Genomic DNA, 14,441 nt, shown 5'->3' on the forward strand with positions numbered 1-14,441 from the left:
AATAGGTATTTAATTCCAGTTAATTCAGGCATGTGGCAAAACCCACAGACACGTGGTCTCATTCACTCCTTCTCACACATACCTTCTCAAAACCAAACGTGTACACACAAAAACCATGCACCTCCCAAACCGTGCCAGTGTTGTGCTGCAAAAGCACAGGTGTTGGCAGACGGCTCCAACCCACTCTGTGGACCGGGTGCCCGCCCCAAGCAACTGACAACCAGATATGATGGGAACGTGGAGCCGGAAATAAGGACTGATTCATCCAAGCCCAAGAACTGACTAATGAGAGGAAAATCAGAGACTCCCAACCTTGTCCATTAGACAGAAGAATAAGCAGGTGCCCACAGCACCATGGTGGAATACAGTCCTCTACGTTCTCCTTTGTCTCTAAAGGCCTCCTTTTCTGTTCCTTTCCTCCTGGTAGCCAATCAATGGCGCAGCACACGCTCTGCGACGCCACATTAGCTGGAGTGAGGAATGTGCTTTACGTATTGATCTCCTTCAGTGTACACAATAGAGAACGGAGAGGAGAAAACAAAAATTAATCTCTCTGGAGTCTCCTGCAGCCTCTATCCTGATGCCTCGCCAGGGCGGCCACCGTGCCCTGCAAATCTTTTCTGAACGGCACAGCAGCAACTTCAGAATCAAAAGTCTTCTTTCATTAATGAAAATAAACATGTCACATCCAATTCTGCACTGGAGATTCTGGGGCTGGGGTAGCTGGGAGCTCCCCCACAGCCAGTGTGCCTGCCCCACTCCCTACAGCCCCCCCTGCTGGGACAGGCTGGCGTAGCTGGGAGCTCAGCCACAGTCAGTGTTCCTGCCCCGCTCCTTACAGTGCCCCCTGCTGGGAAAGGCTGGGACTGAAGCAGCTGGGAGCATCCTTTGCTAATATACCCTTATTCCATAGAAAAAAATCTCTGTAGTAGAAAGTTAGAGTTATACGGCTATGCCTTCGATCGTCAGAAAATGCGCAGGTCACAGTTGCATGCCTACCCTTTCCTCTGCCCCCTTGTGTGTATGGCAAACAGACTTTAATGACAGGAACACACACTGTTACTCAAACCATATCCTATATCAGACAGTTTTTTCTACATCTTAGATACACACATGCAGCATGGGGTAAGGCATTTTTATTAATGTCACTGACCTAATGGCCTGAGAATATTTATGCTGATTTAGGGCTGAATCCCACACTGGCCCTTAGCCTGCTATATATGACCTGTTGTCTTCTCTCTAAAGGCTGTATTGGAATATATTTCTCTGTATCATGCCCTATATGGTGAAGAGGACTTTTTTTTTCCTTCCGCAGACAGATATGTCTCCAACCAGTAATTTATGATGTCAGTATCTCAGAGGCTGTTTCTCAGAAAGCTGCACATACTGAGTTGTGTTATCAGTGTATTTCGCATGAGTTCTTGTTTCACTGTGCTAACAGCTGTATTTTTTCCATGAGGGGAAAAAAAACCTGGTGATGGGGAAATGACAGATTTCATGGGAAACGGTTACATTTCATAATCACCTCATTTAATTGTGGGCATCAACCAACACAGCTTGATATGGTACCCAAGATAGATCAGTACGCACAAGACCTCACGAAAAAAACAAGGAATTGCCATTCACTGTTAGCTTCTTCTTCTTGTTATAGTATTGTTAATACACACCTGTAATGTGGTTGGGGCTGCACTGTGCGAAACACGAGCAATAGTGCACTGAGCTGGACCAAAAGATGCAACACTCAGGTATCTACGCTTGTAGAAAAAATTGCATGATGTATTGTTGAGCTGAAGGGCATTTGCTAATGGCTGCCGTGAAGTGGGTCTAACGATAATCAACAAAAGGAGAAAGCAAGCCCCTTTCTATAGTCAAAACAGCTGAAGATAATGGAGCTGATCAGGCAAGGCACTATGATGGATGGCAGGTCAGAGCTATGCCAGGCAGGTACTCAGAAGACCCGGGTTGTAGTCCTGGCTGTGCCACGGATCTGCTGGGTGACTTTGGGTAAATTAACTCACCTCCCTGTGCCTCACTTTCCCCACCTGTTATGATCTTGACCTCCCTTTGTAAAGAGCTTTGAGATCTGCTGATGAAAAGTGCTAGATAAGAGCTAGAGACTATGATTATTATGGGTAAATTCACAGAACTCCCCAGATCTGCCTCTCCAGAGACTGCTGTGTCTGCTTCTTCTCAGGGTCTCCCTCACACAACTTCCCCTGGCTGCCTGCCCCCAACGCCCACAGCTTGCAACCAGCATCACCTTGTTAATCTACCCATAATAATCATGGTCTCTAGAAGCTGCTGAGATCAGGGAATAGGACTGTGACCATTCTTTGTAAACTTACGAGATTGCTCCGGGAATATCTCTGACTTGTACCACTGACTGTTCAGCCCTGCAAGGTTCAGAACATTGGGTAACTGCTGGATTCAAGGGGCAATGGTATTATTTGGGAAACAGGCTGTGACTATGTAATTAAAGGCTGCATCCTTATTTGGTTAAATTAGTTTCCTGGGGCATGTCCCGGTAACGCAGATATCCCAACAGAGTTTGTTGGTTCAGGCAGCAGGTACCATGATATTTTACATTTGAATAATGATTTTTATTCCTGCAAAGTGATGTCTGCGTTATATACACAGGGCACTGTGGAAATGCAGCAGACTCTGGGGAGGAGAGCAGCAGTCAACCAACACACAGGATTGCTGCACAAAATGGCAGGGGCGAATTTTATAGAACGTCTCCTGAGCAAATCTCTTCTCTCATGCACTGCACTATGGGCTCATCATCACTCACCTACACAACTAACAGAGATTTTCTGTATAAAGCCTGTTCTGAACAACATACACAATGTACTGCATGGGGCCTTGAGGATAAACGTCTGAGACAGTCCTGCTGAGAAGGGAGCCAACAGCTCCAGGGAGAGGAAATATTTCAAGCCTGATACTGAACCCACAATGCCAGCTCCTCCGGGCTTTCTCTCTTGCTTTCTTCTTAAAGCAACTTGTCTCTTGACAGAAATGGCTGTTCTCAAGTCCTCCCCCACTCTGATCCCTTACTGATCTCTCCTGGATGTCTGTCCTGCTCACCCATGGTTGGGGGAAGGCATCAGAGCCAGGACAGAGGTTCTGTCCACAAAGAAAAACCTGGGGGGCTGAGTTTCAGAGCCCAGGTCTTACAGGGCTCAGGCTGTGGGGCAACAAATAGCAGCATAGACATTCCTGCTTGGGCTGGAGCCTGGGCTTTGTAACCCAGCAAGCAGGGAAGGCTGACACTGATGTTTTCAGCCCATCAGTCTGAGCCCCACAAGCCTGAGTCAATTGACCTGGGCTCTGAGGCTCAGTGCTGTGGATTTTTCTTTGCAGCGTAGACACACTCAGGCCCAGTCTCCACTACAGGGTTAGGTCGACGTAAGCTGCCTCGTGTCGACCTAGCTGTGAAAGTGTCTTCACTTAAATCTGGCTCCCGCTACACCAATTTAGTAACATCAGCTTTCCACGTGGTGCAGAGTGAGCGTAGACGCTGCATTGCTTATGTCAGCTGATATTGGTCTCCAGGAGCCATCCCACAATGCCCCACGCTGACAATGCAGTCGATACAAGCACTCGTGGTGAGGACGCATAGCACTGACACAAGGAGCCAAGTGCGCACACAAGCAATGTAATTACTGTGGTGGCTGCAGACTGATGTAATTTTATAGTGTAGACGTGGCCCGAGAGGGAGGGAAGTTTGCTTCTGTGCAGTGCTCAACCTCTCCTGGCCTTTCTGACTCCATCTCACAGACGGTGGCAAAGGTACTGGCCTAACCTCATGGAGGAGCGGCAGGAGGCGTTGCTAAATAAGAGTTGTGAAGTGCAGAGTTATTTAGGCCACTCAACAGAGGGAAAGGGACACTGGCACTGCCAGACTGGCCCAGACTCATGGTCCATCCAGCCCACATTCTGTCTCTGACAGTGGCCAGCGCCCGATGCTTCTGAGGGAAGCGACAGAGCCCTCAGTAGCAGATGCGGGATAAACTGCCCCCCACCCCCAGCCTCATCCTGGTCTCTAATAGTTAGAGATTGGCTTAAACCTTGAAGCCTGAGGTTAATGTCCCTTCCATCATTTTTGTTCTCACTAACTATGATAGATGTGGATAGCCTTGATCTCCATATAAGTGTCCAGCTCCCTTTGGAATCTTGCTCAGTTCTGGGCCATGGTGACTTCTTGTGGCAATGAGTTCTGCTGTCTAACTGCATGTTGTGTGAAAGAGTATTTCCCTTCATCAGGTTGAATTTGCCTCAGGATTTGCCCTCCTGAATCCCAGCGTAGTGCATGGCTCCCTTGGCTGCTTGGAGGCATTTTTTGGTGGGGAAAGCAACAGCTGCCCCTGTTTTTCACTGATGCATTTGGAAAGTGGGTCTGGTGCGCCTGCAGTAATTTAGGAGATTAAGCAGTAGCGTATGTAGCTGAGAGGGCCACACAAAATGTATAATGGAAGCTTAGCTATACAGTTATGTGCTTAGCAAGAAAACACCAAACAAAATGTCCCACGCATGCATTAGGCCTGATTTTCCATGGGTGATCACAAAACTAAGTTTCTTCAGAACATTTTAAAGCACTTCCAAGAGAGGGCTACTTCTCTCCCAAATGTCAACTTTGCACCCCCTGCTGATTTTGCTGCAGAGCAGTTCAAAAAGAGAATGCAAAGGTTTTTTTTTTCGGTTTTGAAATGGCGAATGTGTGTATTTCTCCTCTTTCTACCCTTTCAAAAATGGATGACTGGGTTTTGCTCAAACTTTAAACAAAGGCCACTTTTGGGCAGGGACCACAGCTGGAAAAGTCCAGATTTCAGAAAATTGTAAGTCACCAAAACCAGAGGCTTAGAATAAAAACTCTCCTGTAGCCTTAACACCCCTGAGTCATTCCAAGGCTTTCCAGCAGATACAAATATTCCCCAGAGTGACTTCATAGCCAAAGCTCCATACAGGTGGGGTGCTGGGGAGAGACACAGATGTGTCCCTTGGAAAATCTTCTTTTCTGGCCAAGTGCCAAATACTTTTGCCAAAGCCTCAGGCAACTCCCCAAGCCAGACTGATGGGCGCAGGAAGCTTCCCTTGCTATGCTGAACCTGACCACCAGGGTGAGTGTGTCATCTGAGTGCTGGGTTTTGCATGTGAAGGCTGCTGGCTTCTTGATGGTGATGTGGTTTGGATCCTAGCTGGACCCTGCTCATTGCCCCCTGAATGGCCCCTTTGCACTTCAGAGGAGATGGGGGCAGGATGCTTTTGGTTGCGTGGAAACAGACAGTATGTGGGTCTCCTTCACTACAGCCAAGCTGCTCCATTATTCTCCCGTCGGAAGTAGGGGAGTGGGTGAGCAGAGGGCCTGATCCTGCTAGCTGAGGGGACTTCCCCATGTGAAGGGCTCAGAGACGCCCTTTTCTCTCTTCTGTCCCACTCCTGGGATTCTCTGCTGGAGCTTCTTGTCTCTTATTAGTGGGACTGAACCAGGGGACTGGGTCCATCCAGGACTCCTTCCCCGCTCAAACACGTTCCAAATCCCCATTTCTCTCTCTCCTTCCCCAGCACTGCCCCTGGTGATTCTGCCACCTCCTGATACGTGAGGCTGGATCGAACCCCTCCAGGCGCCCTCCCCACCTCCAGACAGGCAGGACCAGACCACGCCCTCTAGCAAGCGATTAGGGATTTAATTAAAAGTGACACAGTAAATGAAAAACATGTAAAATGTAATTTGTGTGTGTAGTGACGGGTGACTGTGGAGGGCGTTTCATTCCATGTATTAATTAACATGCCCGCCGGCGATAGTGCCTCTCCGGTGCTTCTGTGCCAGACTGGCATGAGACAGGGCTAGGGTGCTGGCAAGCCAAGGGGCACTGCTTGTGCCTCTCAATCCCACTTACGCTCCCTGACAGCCAGCCACACCTCCAACATCCCTGGGGAGAGCTGCTGCCACCACGTGCAAACCCCCTAAACGCTGGGAATCACTGCTTCCCCGCCTACTTCCTCCTCCTAGTCCTTCCTTGAAACTGGCGGCTGTCATGTGGACTTCATGGGGATGGCTAGAGACAGACGAGGTTCCCCTGCCACCGAGGATCACAGGCCTAATCTAATGTCTGAGATGTCCCTTTTGTGGGGTCAGACCCTAACAATAACCCTCTTTTACAGAGGGGAAGTGAGAGGCTGGGACTCTCCATGGAGGATCAACCTGTTTGAGCCTCAGCCAAGAGCCCCTTTCTCCTCCATTCCCAGCCTTCTCTCTGCAGGGCTCCCTGGCCAGGTCCAGGCATCCCCCCTGGAAGGTGCTGGTCCTTGGGAGACGTTGCCACTGGCTGCTCCCCCTACATCGTGTTGCACACATGGGCATGGGGGACTCCACTGTATTGGGCTGAAAGCTACCCAGGGGAAATGATGCCAGCGATGGAGCCAGACAGAGGGTTCCCTAAGCAGGCTGGACTGGGGGGATGTCCCACCTGCTGGATGCTCCATGTCCAGTCTCTATCCAGGACCTGGCACTCTCCTTCCCTGGTGGGGAGGGGCTGGTGTCGAGCTGGAGTTCGGTTCCCCACACGGCAAACCCCATCAGCCAACAGTTAAATGTGGATACCCAAAGCCTGACTGCCCGGGTCTGTGATTGCATCTAGCTGCCTACCCCATTGCTGCTGGCTGAGCAGCCCGGCAGGGAGAGCCACACTTCCCTGGTGAGTTACAGGTGAGCTGGTTGTCAAGTGCATTCCTTGGACATGCAGCCTTGGCTCTTTTTTTTTTTTTTAAATTAACACTAAATAAAGAGCATGAAGAAACTTCTCCTGGCTCTGACCCTTTTCCTAGGAACTCACTTTCCATCATGGAGAAACGCCAGACATTGGGGCTCGTAAATGGGCTTTGGAAAAAGAAGAAAAAGAAAATTCACAATGAATGAGGCAGTGCTAATAGTTTCTAATTACTGCAGTTCCCTGTCATGGCTGCTCCGCTCATTTTAATAGCCTCATGGAGGCACTGATCAGGGGTCTGCAGGGTCAGCCTCAAAGACTTATTTTGACTCTGCCCCACCCTTTTAACTCTTTGGTTGCTGGAGTAACTGTTCTGAGTTTGTGAGCAGCAGGACTGGGCAGGTAAGAAGTGCTCAGGAAATCTTTCTCCAAATTGAAAGCAAACTTGTTTCTTGTGGTTCTTCGGCCTATTCTATCCAAAACCCCAATTTACTATCTTGGTGGGAATCTGTGCAGCTTGATACAGGGTAATGTATCTGTGCATCACGATTTCAGAGCTCACTCGTGCCTTCCAATATTCCCACAAGGTCTATGGTGCTGTGGTGGAGCAACTGCTCCACACACGGAGGAAGGGTTAAAAGAGGCCAGAGGGAGCCTGCGCAGAACCCTCCAACTAGGGGAGGGCTCACTAAGCAAGCCAATTGGGAAGTGGCTTGTTACAGTGGCCAATCAGGGCCAGCAGGGGCCATATATAAAGGGCTGCTCAACAGAGCAGAGTGGGGTCTTTTCCTGGTCTGCTAGAGAGAAGGATGGCTGTCTAGAAACACCCTGGCTAGAACAGTGCTGGCTAGGGTAGCAGAGCAGAAGGAGCTTGTGGCTGGCTGGGGCCCTGGAGGAAGGGCAGATAAGATACTAGGGGTGCCCCCACTTGCCCTGAGGGAACTGGCTAACACAGACTGCAGTTTGCCTCTGGAGCAAGGGACTAGACTGGTGACTGCAGTGGGCCACCGAGGCAAGTGGCTGGACTATAGATTGCCAGTTCCCCCAAAAGTGGGGGAGACAACAGAGAGGGGGACACCATGGTCTGGGGAGCGACATGGGTCATGGTGGAGACAGCAAAGCGGGAGTAATGGCAAGTGAGACACCACCTGAGGAGGGTGCCCTGTGGAAGGACTTGTGCTAATTCCAGAATGGCCAGCAAGTGGTGCCATGGTGATGAGTCTCGCACTGCTACAGGTGCCCATTGCAAAACTGTCCTTTAATCTGATGGTTAGAGCTTCACTGCTGAGAATTTGCAGTGACACCCCCTCCCCCCAGCTGTGGATCTCTGCAGAAAAAGGGTCTGTCCACTGCTTCCCTCTGCAGGGGTCCAAGGAGCTGCAGTGACAGCGGGATCCTCCCACCATGGGAAGTTTTGGAGCTCTGTTGTCATGAGGGCTGGGCCCTGGCTGCAAAACCCAGAGTGAGGTCCAGAGTGGATTTCCCCCAGGCTGGGACCATTTGCAGCAGGCTGGGAACCACCTCTGGACCCAGGCAGTGATTTCTCATTCAGTACATAGTGGTACTTATACGCAACCTTATTTCTAAGCATATGGATGCACCAGTTGCTCATGAAGAGTCCAAGGGCAGCTTGCTCAAGACAGGTTTGTCTAGGGTGTCCCATTGCACAAAGAACATGCCAGCGCACTTAAAACTCACTATTGCCTTAACCAGACAGCTCATCTTTTTTCCTCAAGCCCCATCCAACCTCTCCAGCCGCACTGCTCAGCTCCTGAGCACAGCACAATGATCTGGCCTGGCCTCAGTGAGCTCCTCCTCCAGGACTCACCCCTCACAAGCTTCAGAGGCAGAGATCCTTTTCTGCCCCTGCTGCTCTGGCCGGATCAACCCCCAATGCTGGTCTCTTCCTTCCACAACAACGCCTCTCTTCCTGAAGGGGTCTGCACGGCCTCGGCAGTCACTAGTGAGGATGCTGCACTGGACAGCCACAAGAGGGTGCTCTAAGACCCTCACTTTTCCTCTTTCCCCAGAACACACAGGTTGCTTCTCCAGCGCACCTGAAAGCTGCTCTCACGGAGCAGGGCGGGTGCGTGGATTGCCCCAGAAGCCAGCCTGCCGAGCTGGCACAAATCAGAGGTGCCCTGTCAGGTCCTGTCTCGTTCCTCTGCTGCAGCAGCAAGCACAGGAGTCATCCCCGCAGTCTACTGTGTGTTTTCAGTCCATATTTAAAAGCCTGTTTCCACAGCCCAGTCCCTTGGGGAGATGATTCACAGCCTTGTAGCTCTTGCCAGCAGAAAGATCTCCCAAGACTCCAACTAAATTCTTCTCTCCCACTTTGGTACCCAGGCCTCACCCTTGCTGGCGTTTACACCCATTCCACACATCCAGACTGCTCTGCTCACACATCACCCTTCAGCTGGATTCTGCCCTCTCCTGCGAGTCCCTGCCGTTAACCGGCGTTACCTTTGGTTCTGCGCTGCCCAGACCAAGTGGCCTTAATCTGCCCCCACAGCGCGTGCTTACTGCGCATGCTCAACTTTGCTCCCTCAGCTCTAGTTAGTTCTGAGCGTGTTCGAGGCTCTAGTAGCACCTGCTGCCTAGATGGTCTCCACCATAGCCTGCAGGTGATGAGAGTCCATGACATCCCTCCCCAGAGAGTGTCTGCACATGTCCCAGGTGGCTGTGGGGGTATCACTGCAGAAGTTTGTATCTCAGGACCTTTGTGTTGCAACATGATGGCCTCATGCCAGATGTTTTGGGCCCTTTCCAGTTCCCAGCATGACAAGGGAGCCTGCCACCAAAGGCAGCATGGATGCTAATCACCCCCAAGAAGAAGGACCAGGGCCTGCTCTTGGGCCAACATGGGGCAGAATTCTGTTAATCTTCCACAGCCACAGCAAAGGAAACAAGAGCATCCAGCTCTTGCCCAAGCAAAGCCCATCTCTAGCTGACGGCTGTGGGGGATGGATGGTTGTTTCATGCCATTCACTGACCTGGGAGCAGAGTCCATTCCGGATGGGTGTGTGGAGCCACTGCCAGTTCTGCCACCACATCCTGTACCTGAGTCTATTTCCAATGGGACATCAGGCCGGCCCAGGATCTTCTCGCTGCAAATCAATGCACTGTCCCGTGGCGCATGCAGCCTGTTGACTTCAAACACTGGGCTCCATCAGGCCCTCTCGACTTGGTGGGCACCTGGAGCAGTGCAGACACACTGCCCCAGGGGGCTCCAGGAGGAATCCTGCCTTGGGAAGGCACAGCCCCTCCTAGCACACGGGGAAGGCACCTGCTGCTCCACCCTTCCAAGGGCCCAAACACGACCGCCTTGACTCTTTGCAGATGCGGCTGCTACTGCTTCTGGCCAGACAGGAGAGGACAGATCCCCTAATCATTCCCTTCGTGGACACATAGCAACAGGGGAGCCAGGCAAGGAGTGGGAGCAGAACAGCCTCCTGCCCAGCAGCAGAGAAGATGGGATGGAGTTGGCGCCAGTGTTTAATACAAGGTTTAAAAAATGATTTAGTGGGGAGATGTGGTGAAAAGTCTGCCCCTGCAGCAAGGATTCCCGCAGCACGGCCTCAGGCTGTGTGTCCGGAGGGGAGGGAAGGGGCAGAGAATTGCCAGGGCAGCATGCTGCAGAGGGACCAGGCCTGCCCTGGACGCTGCAGAGCGTGTGTGTGTGCATGCACTGCAAAGTATGTGTGCATGTGGGGAGTGCCCAGCAGCTAGAGTCTGCAGCAGGGCCTGGCGTCTGTTCCCTCCAGCCCGTTTCCTCAAGCTGGAAGAGGTGCACCCATCGCCTGCCCTGCTCCTTTGATGAGCCAAGCACCGCTGCTGCCCCAAACAATCCCCAGCCTTATAGCCAGGGAGCATCCTGGCGTCCCATCCACACAGGGCGAACCAGAATGTGGCTCGATCTGTGGCCCTTGGCACTGGTGCTTAGATACCACGTCTGCTGCCTTGGCATTGTCACCTAGTGCCTAGTGCTTTTGCTCCAAGCCCTCTTCCCTCCCGCCATGCTGCATGCCAGGACTTCACCCCGACTCCACCACACTTGGCAGCTATTTCCACGCACCACAATCCTGCTTCGGCTCATTTTTGCAATGGCTATTTCCAAAGAAGCAACGTTCTCCCAACAGAGCTATGCAATTCTGCCCCCGCCATCCCCTCCTAGCCATTACTTCTCCAAATAGGCCCCAACTCCCCGGAGTGAGTTAATCTCCAGTCTGATTTTCTTCGATAGCTGAGCATGGTGATTTATATGGCTTCGGCAGGACATTAGCAATTGTGCCAGCTGAAGAGCAGGGGGTTGGAAATCATGAATATTTCATCCTGCTCACCCGCCCCATGCTTCCCCCCCTTCCCCGATCTCATGATTTGCTTCATTAGCTGCTTGGCCCATGCTAGCTGGGTAATAAAACTAATTGCAATTTCTAATCCACTGATGCCGATGCAGTGAAATTGTTCCACGGATGTGCGCCTGTACATGCCGCTAACGAGTTTGTATATCAGCACTTGATGGAAAGTGCGGTTAAATAAGGTGATGTGAGCTAGGCTCCAATCACAGGCGAGACGGCGATTTGGAAGTGGAGGGGAGCCTTGTGGGGGAGTTGGGGTATCTGTGTGTGTGATCTAGGAAGCTGTGTCTGGGCTCCCTACTTCCGTACTAGCTGGGAGGAGGAGCATGAGTGTTCCTAGCTAATGTGTAAACAGTGACCTTGCTTGGGCCAAGAGCGGGGTTTAAACCTGGGACCTTCACATCTAAAAGCATCAGCTTCAACGCCTTGTAGTAAAAGATAAAGGGCTTCTGTGACTGGCTGTCGTGGACTTATCAATGTCTACGGTGGACCAACCACTAGGCCAGTGGTTCTCAAACTTTTGTACTGGTGACCCCTTTCACACAACAAGCCTCTGAGTGCGACCTCCCTTATACATTAAAAACACGCTTTTATATATTTAACACCATTATAAATGCTGGAGGCAAAGTGGTGTTTGGGGTGGAGGCTGACAGATTGCGACCCCCCATGTAATAACCTCACAACCCCCTGAGGGGTCCCGATGCCCAGTCTGAGAACCCCTGCATTAGACAAAGGTTCCTGGTGTATCCAAAGTAGGGAGTCTGGCCAGCTCCCTCACACAGGCTCAGTGGATGTGCAAGCTCCCTGGGGCACATTGGAGGGGAACTCTTGGCAGCTCCCTGGTGGGTACGTACTGCACAAATGTATACATGTGCTTGGCTCCATCCAGCACCATCAGGTCTCTTCATGTTCACAAGCACAAAATTCCCCATAACAGTGAAGCACAAAGTGTATGCACTATGGTTAGCAATGAGGAGCCAGAGAACCCCTGAGCCTTCAATGCAGGACTCCAGCTGGGCGCAGGTGATTTGCACTGCCAGTGTGTAGGATGTAGTGGGCAAGAGTCACGGCTTGCAGGCCCTGCTCTGCTTTGCAGGTTCCTGGTGAGGGAGCAGGAGCATGGGCAAACTCTGGTGTAACGGACAGCTTTAGAACTCAGCAGGCTCTGGCTTTATCCTTGTTATTGTTCAAGCCCAAAGACAACGTGATGGTTAATGAGTTTTGCTCATTTCTGGGGAAAGACCAGGGCTGCTCCCAACAACCAGCCAAAGGGGGGAGATAACACAGAAATGAAAGACCTCATCCTCTGGATGGGAAGGGACCTCAGTGAGACAGTGCTCCCTGCATGAATGCAGCATGGCTCTCATTTTCTGCAAACCAGTGCAGGTAGCAGACCCCAATCTCCTTCTCAGTCACAATGCAGAAAACTCTCCTACCAGGCCCTCAAGCCCCAAGCCCTGCAGTGGGACAGTCTATGCGAATTCATACTCATCCCTTTGCTATTTGACAGCTCCCTGACTCTACCCCGGGGCTAGTTAACTTGGTGCCAACTCCTTCTGGGCCTCTGGTGAATCTAACCACCCCGGGTGCTGCTCTAATCTGCTGATTGAGGTCGGCTGTGCTGCAAGGAGCATTCTTCTAGCTGGTTCAGAGCAATGCCTCTTTGGATCATGTCAACATTAGGAGCCAGCACCAAACCACGCTGTTCCTCCAATGCAGCTTAGCCACTGTGTGGAATGCCAACCTGGCTCCTGGATGAAGATGCCACCCTCACCGCACGTTCCAGGCAGCGGCGTCAAATCCAACCTCAAACACCTCAGGTGATGGGGGCATCACAACTTCCTCTGCAATACGTCCCATCACCCGGGGGGCCTTTGAATTAATGCATTCCTCTCCATTAGCTCACACGGACGTGTCTCTGTCTCTGTCACAGGGGATCACTGTACTGGCTCAGACCGACAAGCCATCTAAGGCTGGTACCTTTACCTGACACTTCGGAGTATAGCACAAGAGACCCACAATGGACAGCGTCAGAATGCTCTGCCCAGTGGGGAGGGTTCGTCCCAGCTGCTGTCAGGAGAAGGTGCTGTGACTGGACCACCCTCTGGGAGTTACAGAGGGGCAAGGGAGTCTTCTGGTAAATGTCAAGAGGGGCTCTGGCTTAACAACGGCCCAGTAGCCTAAGGACTTGGGAGGTGCTATCTGTAGCACCTACCTCCACCACAATGGAACTAGTTATGGGACAGGGAGCTGGCCTTAAAAGCACGGCTCTCCTCCCCTCCCACCTTCCCTTTCTGGGGACACAGAGACGATGCCTGGGGGGTGAAATACAGCTAAGCTCTCCCAAGGAAGCTGCAGGGCCGGCTACTCCTATTAACAGTGTTGGCATGGGAAGCTCATTAGAAAGAAGGAGGGCTGCTCTGCAGTCACGCAGGGACCAAGCACTAACTGGGCTCCAGACAGGCAGCTGCACCGAGAGGTTTAGAAAACACCCAATGCCTATTCCCACCCACGGTATGGCGAGATCGCTGGCAGTGTTTTAGACAGCCCCAGACGCAGGGGTTAGAGGGGGAGGACTTTGCCTCACTGATAGAGACTGAAGGTAGGTGCCTATACCTCCCTCGTGAGAGCCAGCCAGTGATGGTGCTGGGTAGCTAGCAGACCCTGGGGCCCCTGTGCAAAACAACTGGGGCTTCTATGCATGCGTTCCCCAAGCTCCTTTCCCATCTGACACCACGGTTCACCAGGAGACAGTGATGCCCGGGCAGACCATGTGTGAGAGCTTGCCAACTCTAGCCACTCATGACAAGGCCGAGGCCAGTCTGCAACCATGGACGCACCACTGGTCCAGCCACTCCACGGCCCTGCTTCTCACAGAGGCCAGTCTCTAATGCTGCAGAGGGAGGTGGTCCCCTCTCACCCACCAAGCACCTGACTGCACAGTACCACTGGGTGAGGAGGATGGAGAGCCCCGGAGGAGCAAGTGGCAGCAAACGTGGGCTGGGTTCCAGGGCAGCGGGGTGACACATTCCCTTTCCCGGTATGTGAAGCCAGCCGGGTCAGTACCGTGGCAGAGAATGGACCATGGCTGCCTTCGCTGCCTCCTTCCCTTCCCTCTCTTTGCAATTCAGCATCCAGCAATGCTGAGACTGGAGAGACGAGGTCTGCTGCACCGTCCCATCCCACTCTTGGCCTTGGCTACAGTCCTGTCCTATTCCCCTGCCCCCTTGGGAACCGAGTCAGTGTGTCTCAGCTGCAGCAAGTTCTGCAAGATATAGACACATCCATCACATGCCCGGCAGCAGAAGCTCCCAGCAGTTGGCCCTCCTCTTACTTGATCAGGTTGCTCTTTGGCACCAAGCTCACAAACCCAACA

General features: G+C 52.0%; 2 protein-coding genes across 6 annotated transcripts in view; one reads left to right on the forward strand and one right to left on the reverse strand.

The window, feature by feature from the left end:
* CYB561D2 (cytochrome b561 family member D2) overlaps window positions 1-14,441 on the forward strand; it is a 532,125-nt gene that overhangs the window by 179,610 nt on the left and 338,074 nt on the right. The gene's annotated exons all lie outside the window — the stretch shown is intronic.
* CACNA2D2 (calcium voltage-gated channel auxiliary subunit alpha2delta 2) overlaps window positions 1-14,441 on the reverse strand; it is a 638,569-nt gene that overhangs the window by 133,110 nt on the left and 491,018 nt on the right. The gene's annotated exons all lie outside the window — the stretch shown is intronic.

This window comes from Chelonoidis abingdonii, chromosome 16, assembly GCF_003597395.2.
Source record: "Chelonoidis abingdonii isolate Lonesome George chromosome 16, CheloAbing_2.0, whole genome shotgun sequence".
Lineage (NCBI taxonomy): Eukaryota > Metazoa > Chordata > Testudines > Testudinidae > Chelonoidis > Chelonoidis abingdonii.